A 19,802-nucleotide genomic window follows, 5' to 3' on the forward strand; every position below is an offset into this window, starting at 1 on the left:
TACCTCTACTGTATAAAGAAAAAACTCAACAGGAACATATTTGACATGTTCGATAGTGGAAAGGACCCCTTTGGGTGGTTGTGGACTCTTCTTCCTTGGAGGTTTTTAAGCAGAGGTTGGATAGCCATCTGTCATGGGTGCTTAAGTTGAGAATTAAGTTGGTCACTTCCAACTCTATGATTCCACAATATGAAGCTGCCTCATACGAAGTCAGGCCATTGGCCCATCTAGCTCAGTATTGTCTACACTGACTAGCAGCAGCTCTCCAGGGTTTCAGGCAGGGGGTCTCTCCCATCCTTACCTACAGATTTCAGGAGTTGAACCTGCAGCCAACACTGCATGCAACAAAGGTGCTCTACCACTAAAGTCAAGAAGACCTGTCTCTATGATGCAGTTATCAATGGCCCCTCTGACACATGGAGATGTTGTATGCAAGCAGATGCTGTAGAACACAGAGAACAGCACACTGTGGGACAGAGATGCCACCTACCAAAGCACGAACATTACCACGACTGGACCAATCTGCCGGAGGGCATCCCACCCCTTTAAGTGCACATCCACTCTCCCCAGCATGAGGGCAGGCCATGTGATAGCTGCACACATGACAAGCTAATGAGTTATGATCACTAGGAGCCCTGGATGGATGTGGAGTGACAGGCCACCCAGAAGAGCAGCCTAGTGCACACTGATCAGGGGCAGCATTCAGTCGGGCCACGGCTGGGTCAACCCAGCAGGGTTCCTCTCCAGCACACATTCCACATAAAGCCATGGAGAGGAGGAACCATCTTCACCCTCTCATTGAACCTGGCGAGTAAGGATTTAATCCCACAAGATGACCTGGGCTGGCACCGGAGGACCAAAAGCTACCGGGAGATGTCCCTGCACCCGGGTTTTTTTCCAGGAAAGCTGTACAATTAACAAGGAGACCCTTCAGAAAAGAAGAGAAGGGGGAATGAACAGGTACAACCAGAAGAAGACATGGCCTTCTGAGCACTATTGAACCCTGCAAGTACCTGACACATCATAACTACGTAGCATAAGCAGATCCCAAGGCGCATGTGTGCACATATGTACACACAGTCCCAACTCCCCCAGTCCTCTGAAATGCCAGTATGCTGACACCAGATCCAGGCAGCCAGCAGCTGGCCACACTCCTGTACTCCCAAGCCCAAGGCCTCACCACCTAGGCTAGCCCAATCATAGTGGCAAACTGGATATGCGGGCACCACAATTCCAGCGGCATCTGCCTCAGCTATGTGAATACTTGCAGACAGAGAGAAATGTGCTGTGTTGCACTTTTGGGGGGAGGAGGAGCACGAAGCAAGCTCAGCAACTCATGGGATGGGCAGGGCTCCCAACATACCAGGGGGCACGGCCTGATTTCCAACTGATCTCTGGAACACAGGCCCAGTTGTCAAGGGGAAGAAAGGAGTTGCTTTGGAAATTAAAATGAGAAAGCAAAATTCCAATCAACTCTTGATCATTGCGTATGGTAGCATTGTGCTGCTCAGCATACAGTTAAGGGTTTTTTTTGGTGGGGGTAGAGATGGGATTTTAATTTGCTGACTGTAGCAAAGCCTAGGGGCAGTGCTGCCCACCACTGTACAAGTTTAAACAGCAGGAAGTCAAAAAAATGGATTGGCAGATAAACAATCTAAATAGAGGGCCAGCTGCAGAGAGCCTTAATCCCAACTAGCTGCAACATGTTAACCAAAATAGTTCGCTTTTACAGAGCATTTTAGAGAGTTTAAAATGTATCGCATACATTGGTTCAGTAATGATGCTTCACAAGGTAAGATCAGCCTTATCATACCCATTTTGCAGAGAAGGGACTGAGGCTGAGAGAGTACTGGTTTGTTAAGACCTCTGAGTTTGCTGCAAAGGAAACATTTGCTTGAAGGACTTCCTAGTTCACAGTTTATACACCTCAATACACCTGACTTGTAAATAAGCCAACAAAAGTTTGTTTTTCAAGAATATTACTAGCCTGCATTCCCATGCTTGCCATAGATGTGGAGATGTCCTATTCTGCAATCCCACACATGGAAATGTAGGCTTCTCTACCCTCCTAACAAGCTAGCCACAAGAAAGAAAGAAAGAAAGAAAGAAAGAAAGAAAGAAAGAAAGAAAGAAAGAAAGAAAGAAAAAAAAGTGGACTGGAAGTAGGACTGGAAGTAGGAGGATGAAAGGATTGACTGCTCCTCTGGCACCCCTCTGCATTTCCATGCTGATTGCAGAGAAAGGGGTTTTTCTTCTCCTACAGCTAGCACAGAAACCAAGTGGGCTGTTGGGAGAAGGCGCCGCCTCCCCCAGCCCTGTCAATCCCCAACATGGAACTCCTGCTTGCCTATAGCTGTCAGTGAAATAGAACTCTGCCATTGCGCATCCTTGGGCAAGCCCTAGCCAGGCATGTCCAAAGTCCATTTCAGGAGCCTAATCCAGCCCCCTGGTCAGTTTAATCCGGCCCCTGTGGTAGTTTATTTTCTGGGTAAAATCCTAAAAAAACCTCAACAACAACTTTGGTTGGCCCTCACGGCCCTTCACTTCATCAAATCTGGCCCTCTTTGCAAAAAGTTTGGACACCACTGCTAGGCATTCATATCCTGCAAAATTGAGATCTCTAGATGTGAGCAAACCAACTGGCTACAGCTAGCAATTCACCTTCCACAAGGGCCATATCTAGAGGTTGGCGCTGGGCTGGACTTTTCATGAGATAAATCTGCAGAGGTATATAGACAATGTACTAAGGGGGCCACCTATCCCTATCCCTACCCTAGCTGGATCTGAGAGTCATTGACTGTAACTGTTTCTTCATTTGTTTCTCTGTCTAAAGGTCTACTACCTCACTTTTCAGTTGTCTCAAAGCAGCTCACAAAGAAAAAATTAAACAAACAATGTACAAAAGGCATAGATTAAACATAAGAAAACAAGAACATTAAACATAAGAAAACAAGAACATTAAAGCAGACTCCTGAAATAAAAAATTGTTCTGACCCAACACCTGAAACTTTGCAGTGTCAGTCCTTCTTAATGTGGGTCATGTTTCTGGACCATGGGGAACCACTAGTAGCTTTCCATGTTGGAAATCTATGCTTATCCTCCACTGGGAGACCAAAAAAAGAAGGCCCCTTGCACCACCATTTCTCCGAAACCACTCTCAGCACTCAGAGGCTTCTTTTCTCACAATGCAGCAGTGAAGGGCAGCACCTGTGGCCCTCTAGATATAGTTGTACTTCAACTCCCATCAGCCATAGACTGCACTGTCAACAATCGGGGGTGATGAGAGTTGTAACCCAACAATGACCACAGCCCCCACTCCCAATGCTTGGGAATAAAATGTGCTACTTTGTGCATGGCATCTGAATAAGTCTAGGAAAGCCATCAAGGGAGAGGAGAAGCCTGCTGCCTCCACTTCTTAGCATCGGTCTTAAGCTGTGTGCCTGTATAACAATGCTGCCCAGCGAACAAGACACTGCAGGGAGAGGAGGGGAGGTCGGTCAGGGCTGTACCCTCCCTTCCCCCACCTATTTCACTTCAAAGCAAGGAGCGGAGGCATCTGCTGAAGCTATCAAGCCTGTCCAGCCTAAAGCTGAGGAACAAAGAACATGATCAGAGAGCAAGCAGACTCTTACCCTTCCACAGTCCCCCTCCCTCCTCTCAACTCTGCCAGCAGAATGTACCCAAGAAAAAGCTGCTCCCCCCCCCCCTCGCCTTTGCATGCACGGATGCACCCATCACCAAAGATTCCCTAAATCCCAGCCCTGGCAGTCTGAGCACTAGAGAGGCTTCCTGGCCCTTCAACACTTTTCTCTCCTATCCATCGTTCACTGGCATCTGGCCTGGAACTGAAAGCTGCAAATGGCAGTGCTTTGCCCAGACTTTTCCAAGCCCTGCAGGACCAAACTGCCAGCAGCAGAGAGTTTTAAAAGTTTCAGGGCTTTCAGGTTCTTGTTTATAGAGAATGGTGATTCACAAGCTTGCAAAGGACAGCAAGCTGCCCCTAACAGGAGAGTCGCTACCGCAAACAGGCTCAGGCTGGATCTTAAAAAGCACCATATACACAGAGGCAAGAATCCGAACACAATGAGTTGTGATGAATGGTTCCTGTTGTCTGTCCTCTTCACAAACACAAAGAGGCCACCTCATTTCTCCAGGAAATGTAATTAACATACACAGTCGCCTCTTGGGAGTCCCCAGCTCACTCTCATGTACCCCCAATGACAGAAAAAGAGAGAACAGAACAAGAGAATTCATAGAATCAAAGAGCTGGAAGTGAGATGGCTTAGAGCAGCCTTTGTCAACGTGGTGCCCTCCAGATATTGCTGGACTATTGCTGAGCGGGTCAGACCAGGACTGTGGAAATCCAGGTCCAACTCCCCATCCAGCTACAAAGCTACAATTCTGGACCCGTCTCTCAGCCTAGCCTGCAGGGTTGTTGTGAGGATAAAAGTGGAGGGCAGACATATATTCATTCCTGAATTCCTTGAAGGAAGGATATAAATGCACCTTATTATCACATTCTTGTCCTAGAGAGGATCTTTTATAGTTAATGCTTCTGATATTAGCCCACAGCACCCACTGTTATTCCACATGCAAACAAAATCTCCAGGGCTTATCGCAGTCAGTCACCACAGCTAAATGCAGAAAGAGAAGCTGACAGAAACACACGTACAGCAGGGAAAGCCAGCATTGTTTGGTCTGCCCAGTGCAACGCACATGCTTCCAGCATAATATGCAACTGTGTGCATATAAACACATTCAAAGAGCCTTTTTAGCTGTTGCACATGCTCCTACATGATGCTTGGGGAGCATGTCCCATATCAACATTGGACGGTTTCCTCATTGGCCTCCCCACACCTGTGCTGAAAATAGAAACCTACACTCACTCACCCTACAATTTCCACACACCATGCACACCCGCCTCTAGCAATGAGAGACTAACACTCTGTCCCAGACCCTACAGCTGACAGCTGAACTCCAGCTCCCATCAGCCCCAGCCACCATGGCCAATGGCAGGGGATGATGGGAGTTGTGGTCCTACTACATCTGGAGAGCCACAGGTTCACTCCCCCTGCTCTGCATAGTATCATCCAAGGGCTTTGCATGGCCTATCCTGGCAGCTGGGGGTCACTCTGGGGTTCCCTTGGGGCATCCACAGTCCTCTCCCTGGGGGCAGCGGAAGGACTAGCCCAAATGCTCAGAGCAAGGACCTGCAATGGACTCTCAACAGGCATAAACCCCAAGCCAACCCATCCAGGCAGCGGAGGGAGGGCTCTGGCACACCGCCTGGCCTCCATCAACCCAGGTTCCTGGCGCAGATTCAGAGCACCGGGGATGTGGAGGAGGAGGCGGCCACGGCCAAACTTTCCCCATGAATGAAAGGAGGGAGAGGGAGAAGCCCACTAGGCCAGACCAACAAGCTCATTGGCTGGCAAGAGGCTGCCCCGTGACGAAGAGGGAGAAAGGGGCACCTTCACGCGCGCCACAAGCCCGGCAGCGCAGACTCCCGCTTCTCCGTTGCCCTTTCATGGAGAAAGTAACGCGAAGGAACAACATTACGCGCTCAGAAACCGACTCGCCGCCGGGACAAGAGGCAGCGGCGCCTCTCCTTTCCCCCCGCGGGATGGCGAAGGGAGAATGTGATTCCAGCAGGCAGATGGAGGGGGAAGCGGGGGCGCATTAAACAGCAACATCGCCGGCCTGCTTCCGACTCCACGCAACAACAAAGATCGCCGCGGCGGGACCACGCAGCCAACTCAGCCCCCTTCAGGAAGGGAGGTGGATGGGGGAAGCAGAGGAGCGACCCGTCGATGGAGAAAGGCATCCCGAAAGAGGCTCCCAAGCAAGCCCCCTCGGTCGCCAACTGTAACTCAGCGCCCAAGACTCTTAGCGCACAAATCGGCTGGTCCTTTTTTTGGCGGAGGAGGGGAGCTCTCCCCTTCTGATCTTTCTGGGCCCCGAAGCGAATTCCCGCCCGTCTCCCCCCGCCCACCGGAAAGTGGATCGCGACCTCCCGCTGCCCGCCTTGCCCCGCACCTGGCCTGGCCGCCTCCATGGTGCCGGTCCGCCGCTGGGCCGCTACGGGGCACAGTTCCCCCGGCCGGCTCGCAGCGCCGCCGCGTCTCGACAAGTTTGAACAGGCTCCTCCCCTCGGCTAACCGGGACTCTCGTGTTTCGGATCCGCCCCCTACCCTCCTTCTCCGCCCAGCCCCACTTTCCTCCTCCCTTTCCCTCACCCCCACTGACTCGGCCGGGCCTGAGACACACGCGCAAAACGACGAGCGGGCGCACCAGCTCCGCCGGAGCGCCTCGCCACCCAGAGGCCCATCTCAGAGTCGCCTGGTGGTGCGCCGCGCGACTGACTTTTTTGCATCCGCACATCGCCAACCGCAAGCGATGTAGAGTAGGAGCGCGCGCACACACAACTACAACTGCTGTGTAACTTTAGCGCCTGCTAATGTGCTCGACTTTTGAATTATGGAGGAGAGTCCCATGGACTGCAAGAAGATGAAACCTATCCATTCTTAAGGAAATCAGCCCTGAGTGCTCACTGGAAGGACAGATCGTGAAGGACAGATCCTCCAATACTTTGGCCCCCTCATGAGAAGAGAAGACTCCCTGGAAAAGACCCTGATGTTGGGAAAGATGGAGGGCACAAGGAGAAGGGAACGATAGAGGACGAGATGGTTGGACAGTGTTCTCGAAGCTACCAGCATGAGTTTGACCAAACTGCGGGAGGCAGGAGTGCCTGGCCTGCTGTGGTCTATGGGGTCACAAAGAGTCGGACACGACTAAACAATGTGCTCACCGCTGTATATGACAATGTACCTCCGAGGCTCTAAACACCCTCCATCCGACTGCGAGGCACGGGGCTCTTTGCCCACTCACCAAACACTCTACATCCCCAAGGGGCACCTGTGTGTGAGGGGGGGGGAGGCCTCCAGTTAGCATGTGCAGCCCAGTTTGCACTAATGTTTTCTGGTTGCACACCTTTACCCAACTGTGTAGGTGCAGGTTCAGTAGCTATGGACAGGCTTCAGGCTTATTCCACCCTAGAATCATAGAATCATAGACATGTAGAGTTGGAAGGGACCATGAGGGTCATCTAGTCCAATCCCCTGCAATGCAGGAATCTTTTGTCCACCGTGGGTCTCGAACCCACAACTCTGAGATTAACAGACTCATGCTCTACCAACTGAGCTATACCCTGACCTAAGCTGAACAGCTGTGTTTGCATAACCGCCTTTTCCCACTTATCTCTGACTTCCTCTTGTTTATTTTTCAAAGGTGAGTGGCTACAAAGGTGAGCAAGACTCCTGCATCTTCAATAGTTCTGTGGCTTGCAAGATTTTTGGTCCATGCAGCTTGTCATGCAGGAATTGGGGGTGGGGGGGCTGCATATATCTGCCAGAAATCCACCTTCCATTAAAGATGCAATGAGGCTTTGTAAGTTGGTCATTCTCCAGAAGTTGAGAAAGAATCCCTTGGGAAGAGATTGGCCTCACACACACCCCTCGCAATTCAACGATCTCTGTGGAAGTTCCACTATGTGCACGGAGCTCCTCCCCCTAAAGGGCTGCCCCCTTCATTTCACTGCAGTGGCACTGGAAGGTTCAAAGGATGTAAAGGCATCTCTCCCAGGAAGGACAACGTAAGCTCATTGGCAGAAGGTCCCAGGTTCAATTCCTGGCATCTCCAGGTATGGCTGGGAATGCCCCCCATTTGAAACTCTGGAGAGCTGCTGCCAGTCAGTGCAGACCACACTGAACCAGACAGGTGATTGGTCTGACTCTGTATAAAGCAAGCTTCCTGTGCTCCTGCAAACTAGTGTTCAGAGTAAACACTAAGCTCATGTCATCTTGCCTATGCATCCTTCCCCATCCACAACTGCCATCAGTTTCTTACCTCTAAGCTGCTCCGTGACCACTTCTACCCATCCCTGGGCTCCCCTCCCACGGCTGCACTGGGTCTCTCCATGCTGTGGAGATCCGTCCCTGGGTGAAGGTCCAGGCATGTGTGTACCATTCCTGTCCCCAGCCCATGCCAGCCAGCCAGCCAGCAGTGCAGCCAGGAAGCCAGTCTCTCACACACTGCTGGCTGATCTCATTTTGTACATCCGCCACAGAGGAAGCTCCTTGCATTGGCTGCAGCAAGCAAGGACCCAGGAATATGGCCGCATGCAAGACTCTGCCTGCTGCTGTGCTGTCATTGCAACTGATCTGCCCACTGAGGAGATAGAGCCAAGACAGATGGCAAGCCGAGTACAGGTGCAGACAGGCCTTTCCCCAGATGGTGATATTCCACCCCCAACCCAGATAGCTGTCCTCATCCTCAAGCCTGGCCAAATCCTTTTGAACACATCTCCCATTATTATTTAAGCCAGCCCCCCCCCCAACCTGTGATCCCCAGAAATTGCTCCCTCCTTCAGTCACTAGAGGGCGCCATTGATTTATATAATCTTTCAGGGATATTGCTCCCATGGCTCACTGCCCCCTGCTCCAATAATGTGCTCATGCAGGATTTTTAACTTGCCTCAAAACGTAGCATTTCAAAACGAATAATAGTTCCTTAAAGTGCCACTCACTTGGGAAGTTCCCAACTCTAATATTGTACCAGTTTCAACAGATGGCAGCCCTGGGAGCGCAAACCTGCTCCACTTTTGCCTGCCTGGCCCCAGGGCACGTGGGGTGACAGGTCTTCCAATGCTCATTTTAGATATTTTATTTGCCATCATTCAATAAGCATATGGAGGTCATAGCTGTCAACTTTTCCCTTTTCTTGCAAGGAATCCTATTCAGAATAAGGGAATTCCCCTTTAAAAAAGGGAAATGTTGACAGCTATGATGGAGGTATATGCAAACTTTTAAATCAGCTTAGGTCTAAATCGGTTTATAAAACCACTACTTGTTTGGTGTTTACCCTGCCTTGAAGCCTCTAAAGGAAAGTTATTCTGCAGGCAGAGGGTTGGGGCCCCTCTCTGGACCAAGAACAACAAAACTCTCCACTGACTGTGGTCTCCCTTACTAATCTGCTCCTGGTGAGTTAGAATAGTCCAGTTTTATCTGATGTTGCACAACAGGTTGCTTCTTGCAAAATAATAATAAAAGAAATTGAATTTATATGTGTGTAAAATAGATGGTTATATATTTATTTATTAGAAAGAAAGAAAGAAAGAAAGAAAGATGATAGATGATAGATAGATAGATGATTAGATAGATAGATAGATAGATAGATAGATAGATGATAGATAGATGATAGATAGATAGATAGATATGACAGGCCCAAGGTAAGCTAAGCAGTGTGACACCTTCCTGAAGCTGTAAGGGACTGAGCAGATCAGAGAAGATTTCACAACAGCAAATTGTCTGAGGGGAGATTCTTCACAGTGTATACTGTAAAGCCTAGTTCAAACTCAGCAGTGGCATGTAAGGAGGACAGAATGGTGGCAGTGCCCTTCCAGTGGCTGTGGTGGTGTTGCAGGATGAGGTGAGATGAGACAGTGCTTAGCCTGTGAACACGGACCTCCCATGACCGCGCTGCCGCTTGGCCCACCCCATTCCTGTTCTGGTGAGCCGCTTGCCACTCCGCTCCCACATGCAGTCTAAAGTAGCGCAGCCCAGGCGCAGGTTTGTGGTCCTTAAAGTCCTGTCCTGCCTTTGAAGGGCTGTCTGGTCCAAATCCAATTTAAGGATGAAGAACCATAAAGATGGGAGAAGGCCCATTGATAGTTAGCACTGGGACAGCAGACTGAGCGGGCACATAGGCCACCTCATTGCACTTCACAGAATCCAGTCCAATCCCCAGCAATGGTCAGGTATTATGTGAGCTGTTGGGTCAACACAACATCTGGAGGACCCCAGGTTAGCTTATCCTAGGTGCTGAACTTCAGCAGATTCTGAATTAACAGCAATGGACGGAATGACAGATAGCGGTGGGAAGAAGGAGTCCTCACAACACAGGGAGAAAAATAAACATGGAGGTACATAGGCAGAGTGGCAGAGCACAGATGGGAATTCAGGAAGGTGCCTTATACCAAGCCAGAAAATTGGTCCATCTTGCTAAGTATTATAGACACTGCCTGGCAGTGTATCCGAAGATCCAGGGATGCAACATGTGCCTTCTACCACTGAGCCAAGGCCCTTCTCCTATGCAGTACCACTGGCAATACAGTTCAATGCAGTTATCACTGGCTCTGCTGTCACAATGCGATGCTGCATGAAGAACAAGCCAGATGCTACACAGAGCTCCATATGCTCCACACTGACTGGCAGGTGCTCTCCAAGGTCTTGGGGTCTCTTCTAGTCACACCAGGAGATGCCAGGGACCAAACCTCAAACATCCTTGCATGCTCTATCTCTGAGCAACAGCTTTTTCTCGGAGGAGGGGAAAACTCTGATTTAGTGGGCACTTTGTTATGCAATCTCAAGAGCTATGGAGTAGGATCACTGGAAGATCACTGGCCTTTGTTTGCTTCTGAGCCTCTACACGCCCTTCCATCAATGCTCTGGCACCACGAGGCATTTGCAGTGAGCCCCTGATGTTGCCACCCCCTCATCTGTTCAAGAATGCCAGGCGGCTTCAGGACCGGCTGGCAGAGTAGATATATCTGTGTCCTGCTTGCCGATCAGAGAAGACAGGCCTGCCCACATCTTCCTTGTCACGAGGCTGCTCCAGGCCTTGGTGTTTATTTGCTCTTTGGATTTCTGCTTCTTCATCAGAAGTGCATCCCCAACCCCCTGGTGTGACTGTGGCAGCCATATGATTCGCCCAGCAGCTGTTCCTGGAAATTCACTGGAGAATCTTGCTATTTGGTAGATATGGGGGGGGGGGGGTGGACGGACACATGGGAGGGGCTTCTCTTAAAGGCCTATGACACCAATAGTGGAAAAATGTTATTTGGTCGGCACTGTTGTCTTTGGAACAAGGACAGATTCAAATCCCTACTTGCCCACAGGACCTTGGGCAGGTTTCAGCCCAATCCATCTCATGCCACTGGTTTTGAGCAATGGTTAATTGTAAAGAACTGAAAACACCCCAAATATCAGATGGTTACAACTCTTTAAATCTGGTCTTTTCATATACCAGCCCAAAAAGTTGGACAGGAAAAAAATCAAACTTGTGAACTACAGGAAATGTTTCTGATATAAAAAATTTCCTGATACAGGGAAATAATGTGTCTGATTTTTACTATTTTTTATATTTGCTGTAAGCTGCCCAAAGTGGCTGGGGAAACCCAGCCAGATGGGCAGGGTATTCTTATTATTATTATTATTATCTTCTTCTTCTTCTTCTTCTTCTTCTTCTTCTTCTTCTTCTTCTTCTTCTTCTTCTTCTTCTAACAGCCTAGCAAGGTAGGTAGTTTTTAGCACATGCCATTAACATTTACACTACATCAGCTCTCCATCTGTACAAAGTTTAAAGTGATTTCAAGGAGACTGTTCTACAACCACCTTAGGACACCCACAAGTGGTTTCCTACTTGTCTGTTGGGAACTACGGCACTAAGATATGGCCCGAGTGCATTCAGAGAGATGGCCAGTGTTTTCTGATGATGTCTCTCTGAAATGTTTCAAGTGCTCCTACTACATTATGAAGGAGAGCTTTTGCTCCCAGACGGCCCAATCCTGTGTAAGTGTCCTCAGAAGTAAGTCCCACTTGGTTCAGTGGGACTTACTGCCTAGTTAAGTATGCTTAGGATGCAGTCGAAAGAGATACACAACTCAAGGGAAAGCGAGCCATAGACTGCCCTTGATCTGACACTAGAGGGCAGTATTGTTAGTTAAGCTGAAGTTTGCAGACAGCTACACATTTTTGCCTGTTTCTGACAGATGTTAACAATCTGTAGTCCTGCTTTCAGAGGTCTGCCCTGTATGAGTTTTCTTCCTGTCTTCACCAACCTAGTGCCTTTCAGAAGCTTTGGACTGCAGCTCTCATCAATTCCAGCCAGCAAGTCTTTGTAATGTAATCCAGGATGTCCTCTCTCCCTCCCAAATCCTCGCCTCCTTCAGCCGAAAAGAATTCACCAGGCTGGGCAAACACCAGATGGGGAGAACACTCCACCCATAGCACATCACACACTCCAGCCCAAAGCCTCACATGACAGGATGGAATCCATCATGTGCCGCCAGTCATGTGCTTACAGAGCACATTAAAGCCTAGTAAATGTTTAACCCCTTCAAAATCTGGCACAGGCAACCTATCCAGCTGTGCAGGTTTGGCTGGTGAAACGATGACCAACTTTAGCAGCTCACCGGGAGGAGGGGGGCAGAATCATAGCAGGAAGGAGGAGAACAACATACCTCTCAAATATTTCTGCTGTGCCACCCAAACAGAACAGTGTCACAAGAAAAATGTCAGAGCAATCACACTGGGTGAAGACCTCAAGGTGAGTCAACATTCAGGCCCTTTCAGAACTAGCTTTCAAATTCCACACCTTTCTGTCAATAGTTTGAACAGAGATGAAATAAATCTTCCAGCTTGGAATAGGATTAAGCTTGACAAGCATTGCCAAGGGCTCATCCAGACTTCTGCTTGCCTCATTGCTCCCCCATCCCAGGAGAAAACCCCAATCTTTACTGCTGAATTGGACCAAACGCCAATCGGGTTTTCTGCAGATTGATGTTTGTGCCAATTCAGCACTAAAGAGCAGGTTTTCCTGGGGAAAGTGGCAGGGAAACGGAAAACTGCTCAGACCCATGATATCTAGGCATGGGACAAGCGGAAGTGTGTCCCAAGAGAAAGCTGGTATTTTGATAACTAAATTACTGAAAAGTGGACTATACTTATAACCAGCTGTTTCATGCCAAGAGTTGCTCAGCTGTTCAAAGAAACGAAAGTGCAGTTTTGAAATCAGTGGTTAAAATCAGGAAAGTTTCGAAATCTTGATATTCTAAACAATATCTAAACAAATATTTTCCTTTCCAAACAAAAGTATTCTATTTATTATTAAGTAAGTATTATTACTTACTTACTTATCAATATTTATATACTGCTTCATCATCAAAACCTTTAGATAGCTCAAACAGAATACAAACCAGTGTTTCTCAGACTTTGGCCCCCAGGTGTTGCTGGACTACAACTCCCATCATTCCTAACTAGCAGAACCAGCGGTCAGAGATTAAGGGAGATGTAGTTCAAAAATATCTGGGGAACCAAGGCTTTAAAAGGCTGCTTTAGAATTACAGAAATGCAGAAAGGGACCCTGAGCATCATCTAGTCCAACCCCCTGCGGTCCCATATGGGGATCAAACCTGCAACGTTGGCCTTAACAGCACCATGCTCTAATCAACTGAGCTATCCAGGCATATTAAGGAAGAGCCATTTATAAGCAGTTACAGTCCTTGCACAGTCGCAAAGGGAAGTGGCCAACCACCGGGGGCCGGGGCAGGCAATTTCACTCAGGCTTAAAAAGATGACATCCTTTGTTAAAAGAAGCTCTGCAAACTTTGGAGCTGAAGCTACAGCCCCTTCATTAAACAAATCTGGGCAAAGCAAACGAACAAAGCCAAGGCTGTTTTCCCAACTGGAAAACACGGGGGAGGCTTGGAATTAAGGAGCCTCTGCAGAGACTTGCTCAGAGCCCATGGGAGGCGAGAGGAGGCTTTGGGGCCAAGAATCTACCATGCACAAGGTGGATTCCCAGGCTGCCTCTCCCTGAGACCCAGGCTGTTCTTCATCCTTCCTTCTTTCCAAATTCCTTGCACTACACAATACAGAGAAGGACAAGGAAAGAAAGGGGGCTACGTGACAGTCCTTCAAGCTGCCATCTGTGGCATCAGGTGGGCTAGTTTCTCTGTCATGGCACCGCCACTTGCTCGGCAGGACCAGAAGGGGGCAAGGCAGGGTGGTGGCAGGTGTGCCACCACTGCCAACGCGGTGCTTCCACTGCCCTCGCCCCACCCTGCCCCGTCAAGTGGCAGTGCTTCCCCAGGACAGTGCAGGAGACACCCCACACACACCTCAGACGCCATGATGGAAGACATCCCCTCCAATATCAGGCAAGACTGTTTTATGCCGTGGATAGGACTCACATTGCATTTTCCAGAGCAGAACTTAACAGGCCAGGAAGAAGGCCTGCAGGGCAGTGTGGAGTAGTGATTAGAGTGCTGGGCTGGCAGGCCGGTTACTGCAGAACAGGGGCCCTTGAAAGCTTAATTTGGGTGAGGAAAAAGAAGCCTTTTGTTGTCTGTTAGGAAGAACATAGGAAGCTTATTTAGTATAAAGTGGGTCCCTCTAGTTCAATATTGTCTATTCTGTCTGGCAGCAGCTTTCTGGGGTTTCAAGAGGGATGCTCTTAGCCCTATCTGGAGGCACCAGGGATTGAACCCGATACATTCTACCTGCCAGGCAGATGCTCTCCCACAGAGCTGCAGCCGTTCCCCCCAAATATCACTCCAAAAAGCCCAGTCAGCCTAAATCACATTTAGCTCAAGAAAAGTGCACAGGAACACTGGATGCTGCCTTATACTGAGTCACGCCATGGGTAAGTTTAACTCAGTATTGTCTACATTGATGGGCAGCATTTCACACAAGGGTCTCCCCCAGCCCTACCTGGAGATGCCGGGGATAGCTGTGCTATCATATTGATTAAGGCCTTAAATGATAATTTTAGGTTATATGTTAGTGCCTAAGTTTTAATTTATATATATTTTTAACTGTTGTTATATCTGTATTGTCCCTGTTATACCTAATTGCAAATTCAAATGTATCCCTATCATGTTTTATGACTTCCTTGATACTGTATGTGGGCTGGAACTGGTCTGTGACCAAAATAATAACCTGGGACCTTCTGTATCCAAAGCAGGTCAACTGCCACTGAGATATGGGCCTTGCCCCCATAGGAAATAGGAGCCAGAAACCCTTGCCAGTCTACTGCAAACCAGCCAATGGATTCCAATCTACCTTCAGCCCACCCGAGCGCACAGAGTCTTACCAGTGCACTGTGTCACATGGAGAAGTGTGCCCGCAATCATAGTCCTCTGCTTCAACATCAGCAGGTCCTCCATGGCACTTGAGTCCCCACCACCACTGGGCTTTCTGAGGCCAGGTATCACCTGCAAGGAAAACTGGCAAAGCACCCTGAGCACCAACCACAGACCACATCTTAAGGCAATGCTCAGTGGGCCTCCCTTTCATGTGCACCAGTTTGGCTTGTTCTGTAGAGGCAACAGAACAGAAAGGCCTGCAACAGAAAGGCACCCATCTCTCTACTTCATCCATCTAAAACCCACCAAGGTTAACTGGGAATGATGAGTGACACAGGTAGAGAGCAGCACCAAGCCCCCACCCCCCACCCCAAGGCAGATCTGGAGCAGAGAAAGGGTCCACTATAAGACTCTCTGCCTCCAAGAAAGTGCATTCCTTTGCTTCGTGTTGTCAGCTGGGGATTTTCTTAAAGAAAACAGAGACGAGGAAGCAAGTCCTCTTGGCAGGCATCACATCACCAGATGGGGCGGGAAGAGGTGGAACATTTTTTATTTGTTTGCACAAATCCGGATCCAAGTTGTTGCAACTTTTGCCAGGCAGACAGAAAGGTTTAGAGTCCTAGACCGCAACATCTCTCAACTTAGCAAGCCCTAAACATCCAACACCAAAGGCTGCTCCTTAGGCCTACTGACAACCAGTGTAATTCTTCTGTTTCTCCCAGAGGGGAAATTCCTCCCCAAAGGGTGAGTCACTTTGCTCTCGTGTATAAACCTAACCCATTGAACTGGCTTGAGATTCAGGGAATTAAGGCACCCATTGAAAGGTCTGTCACAGACTTCCTATAGAGCCAATGGCAAGTCTCTCTCTCTCTAATCAAGGGGCCTTTTGGACAAGATGTTTAGAAATATACAGGTTGAGCAGATGGAAAGCAAGCACACATAGGCAGTGCTAACTCCAGAAGAGCAACAACCCAGCACTCCAAGATTCTAAAAACGTGTTTCTACCAGCCAGGAACTTCACAGCAACCTTTACCAACCAGCTTCAAAATATCACCTTTCTCTTTCTCTGGCCCAATTCAAAGTGTACAAACAGTTCCTTTCAGACTCAGCCAGCATCCTCCAGGGAGGTGTGGCTTGAGATACTTCCTACATGGATTTTTAGATTAAGACTAGCTTAATGATCATCAGACAGTAAGAAACCACCTATGGCTACAGAAGAACCTTAGAAGAAGATGCAGTACTACTAAACCTAGGGCCAGCCCAAATGGAACAAGATAGCAAGCAAGTTTTTGAGTGCTCCAGAATTCCTCAGGCAGGATGTCAGACAAAGGAGATGATGCAGGTGAAGGGAGAAAAATATGGTCTAATGGTAAAGCCATAAATCTGAATTGGTCTTAAAATAGAGCAGGAGAACAGCTAGGCACTGTGCTGGTTTCGGGTCATACTTCGGGATTTTGGTATGAAGAAACACACAATGGCTGATTCCCCCTTTTTGGAGAAGTAAAATCCAGCAGATACCCAGATCTGTTTCCTTATGACAGAAAACACACATGACAAGTCTTACAATGGGAAAGGCAGAAATTAATTTTAGCTGGTGTACTCTTTTCCCTTGGTAAACCATAATAGCGTACCCGTGACTATTGAGTAATACTGTCATATTTGCTTTCCATGCATCTCCTAAAATTACTTCAGCATTACTAATTCCTCTTCTGTAACATCCTAACCCAGAGTTAGCTGAAGATGTAATTATTCCTGTTGCTCCATTCCCCCCAAATGTGCAAACTAAGACACCCAGCCTGATCTGATGCATCCTTACTCAGAAGTAAGCCCCCATGAAATCAGTGACATTTGCCCCCTAGTAAATGTGCAGAGGGCTGCAACCTTAACCGTGTGATGCACAAAGTCAATGCAGTGTACACTCCTGCATGGCACTGCAGAGATACATTCTCAGGGCCTCCTCAGACCCAAGAATTTCTAGCCATACCCAGACTCTGTGTGCATGTGTGTGTGTGCGCGCATGCACGCACATGTGTATGTGTGTACCTGTTAAATGAGGGAAACAGTTAATGAATCTGACAAACTGTAATTTAGTCCACAAAAGCACATCATAAATGTGTTTGTCTTTTAAAGCTTAACAACTCTCTCCATATATTTTGATGCCACAAACGAGCATGGCTACAAATGAAAGTTTCGAGACGGGTTACTTATTCACTGGCTAGGCATTGTTGGGACTCCTCTAACCAGTCACAATAGCCCTCTGGGAAACAGTGTCCAAGGCTTGTGGCTCCCAGCCAGGAGCTCTTGAAAATGCTCCTGCAAATCACTGGAAGCTACACAGTTGTAAAGTCGTCTCTCTTCTCCAGGTACAGCTGGAGGGTGTTGGAGCTGAGGAGGCTGTGCATGATGAGAAAATGCACGGTCTGCACCTAGTAGTGCTGCAGACCTTTACGAGGGTGCTGTGTCTGCCCCATAGTCCCTTGGAAATGCATACGGAGGAGGAGGCTAGATTTATAAAGGACAACCAACCATTAATAATTGCAACTCAGAGGACACAACAGAGCACCCTCCCTCAATCACAGAGCATTCAAAGAATGCTGTCGAGGAGATGCCGATCCACATCAGTGACAAAGACAACATTTCTGGTTAATTGATCAGAAATAATAATAGAAAAAGCACGATGCAAATTAAGTTTGTGAGCTGGGCAGTGGAGGAATCCTTGGCCACACACTAAACATGCGTCAACTGTACTGTCGGGATAAACATGTGGTTAAAAGAGTCAAGACGTAAATAATCCTTCTTGGGATCTTGAGAATGCGCCCCCAAAATGGACCAGAGCAGGGGTTGGGCACCTGATGCCCCCTCCAGATATTGTTGGGCTACAGCCCCCTAATCCCTGATCATTGGCCATATGGGTTGAGGCTGATAAGAGGCCACCAATAGGTAGAGGGACATACCTGAGCCAGAGCAAGGGAGCTAAGGTGTGTGTATGTTAATGACCACGAGAACCAAAATGAGGGAGTTTAGCCCAGAATAAAAGAATACTGTAGCTGCAATCTTATGCACATTTTCCTGGGAGTTGGCCCTATGGAAAGCAGTGGGATTTAGAGCTCATCCACACTTGTCCTGTGTTTGATTTCTAGGCACAGGTCTGCTAGGTTTTTTGGTTGATATTTGCTCCGATTAAGCAATGAACAGTGGGTTTTCCTTTGGAAAGAGGTGGGGCGAAAGAAAAACTTCTCAGACCCATGTCTAGAAATCACATGATAAACAGAATAATAATAATAATAAATTTTTATTTATACCCTGCCCTCCCCAGCCAAGACCGGGCTCAGAAGCATGGACAAGCCCCTACTTCTAGGGTTGAGCAGTGTTTTGCAACAAGTCATCCAGAACAATCTAAAGAGCAGATGTGGTCAGTTCCTAGCTTTGCCTTAATAGTCAAGTATCTTATGGCCACAGAAAAGTCGGGACAGTATAGGTCATCATAGTCGCCTAATCAAATTGCCTAGACTGGCGTGAGATTTGCGAGCGACCGCATCTGCCACATGATTATCTGCTCTGCTTTTGAGCGACCACAACCAGCTCAAATGACCAACGCCTGGTGGTCATTTCTAAAGAGGCGTGTTAGGCCTTAGGCCCCTGGAAGCCACATCCTCCTGAAAACCTTCTTCATAATCCCACACGTGTGGTGGTGAGTTATGGCTACTTACAAGAGTAAGGAAAATGCACTTTCCACATCTTCCAGAGGCACCAGCTTAATTACAAGTCTGCAGTTCCTCAGGCTGAGTCCTGGCACTGCAGTTCCTCAGGCTAAGCCCCAATGAGCCTTGCCAGACAACCATTCCTAGGGCTAGAATGTTTCTGTAGCATCTGACCCAAACCGAAAGTCTTGCCATTTGAACCCATTGCTTCTTGTGCCCCCCAGCCAGAAAACTAAAGGAAAACTGCTTGCTATCTGCTTTGTTGCTATCATTACAATATTCCAAGATTGTTAGCAAGCCATCCCTTGCTGTATGAGGGCTGCTTGGATGGATCAGCCTATGCCCATTCCGTGGGGAAGGATGGAAAGATCTGTCACTTTTGGTGCTCTCAGTTTTTCTAATTTTAAATACAGTTCTCCTTATTTTACATCAGTTTGAGATTATTATTATTTTTTTAACAAATCATGAAAATTCATCAGCACATTAGTACAAATTTCTCCAATAAACACATTTTTTATACACCGTTTTAACATTGTTCATTATTCTCAATAGCCAATCATTATCATTAATTCCTCCATTTTGGATACTTTAAATACATGCAAATATAGGGCGTGTTTGTTTTTTCATTCATTCGTTCGTTCTCTCATTCATTCCTTCATTCATTCATTCATTCCAGCCTTTCATACCTGACAAAACACATCTGGGGCTACTGCGAATAACAACTTCAACTCCTGAAAAGCTATTAGTCTGCAGAATAATGTAGACCAAAGAAAGCAGTCCCATGATTTTCATACCACCTAGTGGGAAGAAAGAAATGTCTCTAGGAAATAAGGCCTACCCATTGAGCTCTAGTAGAAACCCAGCCAGATGGGTGGGGTATAAATAATAAAATTATTATTATTATTATTATTATTATTATTATTATTATTATTATTCACTTCAGTGATGAACCTGTGTCTGGACTGGACCATTGTAGACTGGGTGGACCAGTGTCTGGACTGGACCATTGTAGACTGGCTTACTTTAATTTTTCTTCTACACACATATGCCTTTAGGTAGAAAATAGGATGTCACAGAAAAGGTTCTAATCTAGCTTTCCTGCTGACATTATGGATTTTATGTGAAGGGATTTATTTATTTTTAATGCAGGACCTTTCAGTCTCCCATACTAAACAGCT

General features: G+C 47.7%; 1 protein-coding gene across 9 annotated transcripts in view; it reads right to left on the bottom strand.

Moving 5' to 3' along the window:
- LZTS2 (leucine zipper tumor suppressor 2) overlaps positions 1 to 19,802 on the bottom strand; it is a 71,073-nt gene that overhangs the window by 27,784 nt on the left and 23,487 nt on the right. Inside the window, exon 1 of one of the 9 annotated variants that reach the window (XM_083441008.1) lies at positions 14,932 to 15,363. The exons of 7 other annotated variants lie outside the window; for them this stretch is intronic. The gene's annotated coding sequence lies outside the window, so the exon portion shown is untranslated. Of the gene's footprint in view, positions 1 to 6,036; positions 6,150 to 14,931; positions 15,364 to 19,802 lie in introns of those variants that run through there. One more of the 9 variants, XM_083441007.1, reaches the window with a different exon arrangement.

Source organism: Podarcis tiliguerta, assembly GCF_965153285.1.
Source record: "Podarcis tiliguerta genome assembly, chromosome: 5".
Taxonomy (NCBI): Eukaryota; Metazoa; Chordata; class Lepidosauria; order Squamata; family Lacertidae; genus Podarcis; species Podarcis tiliguerta.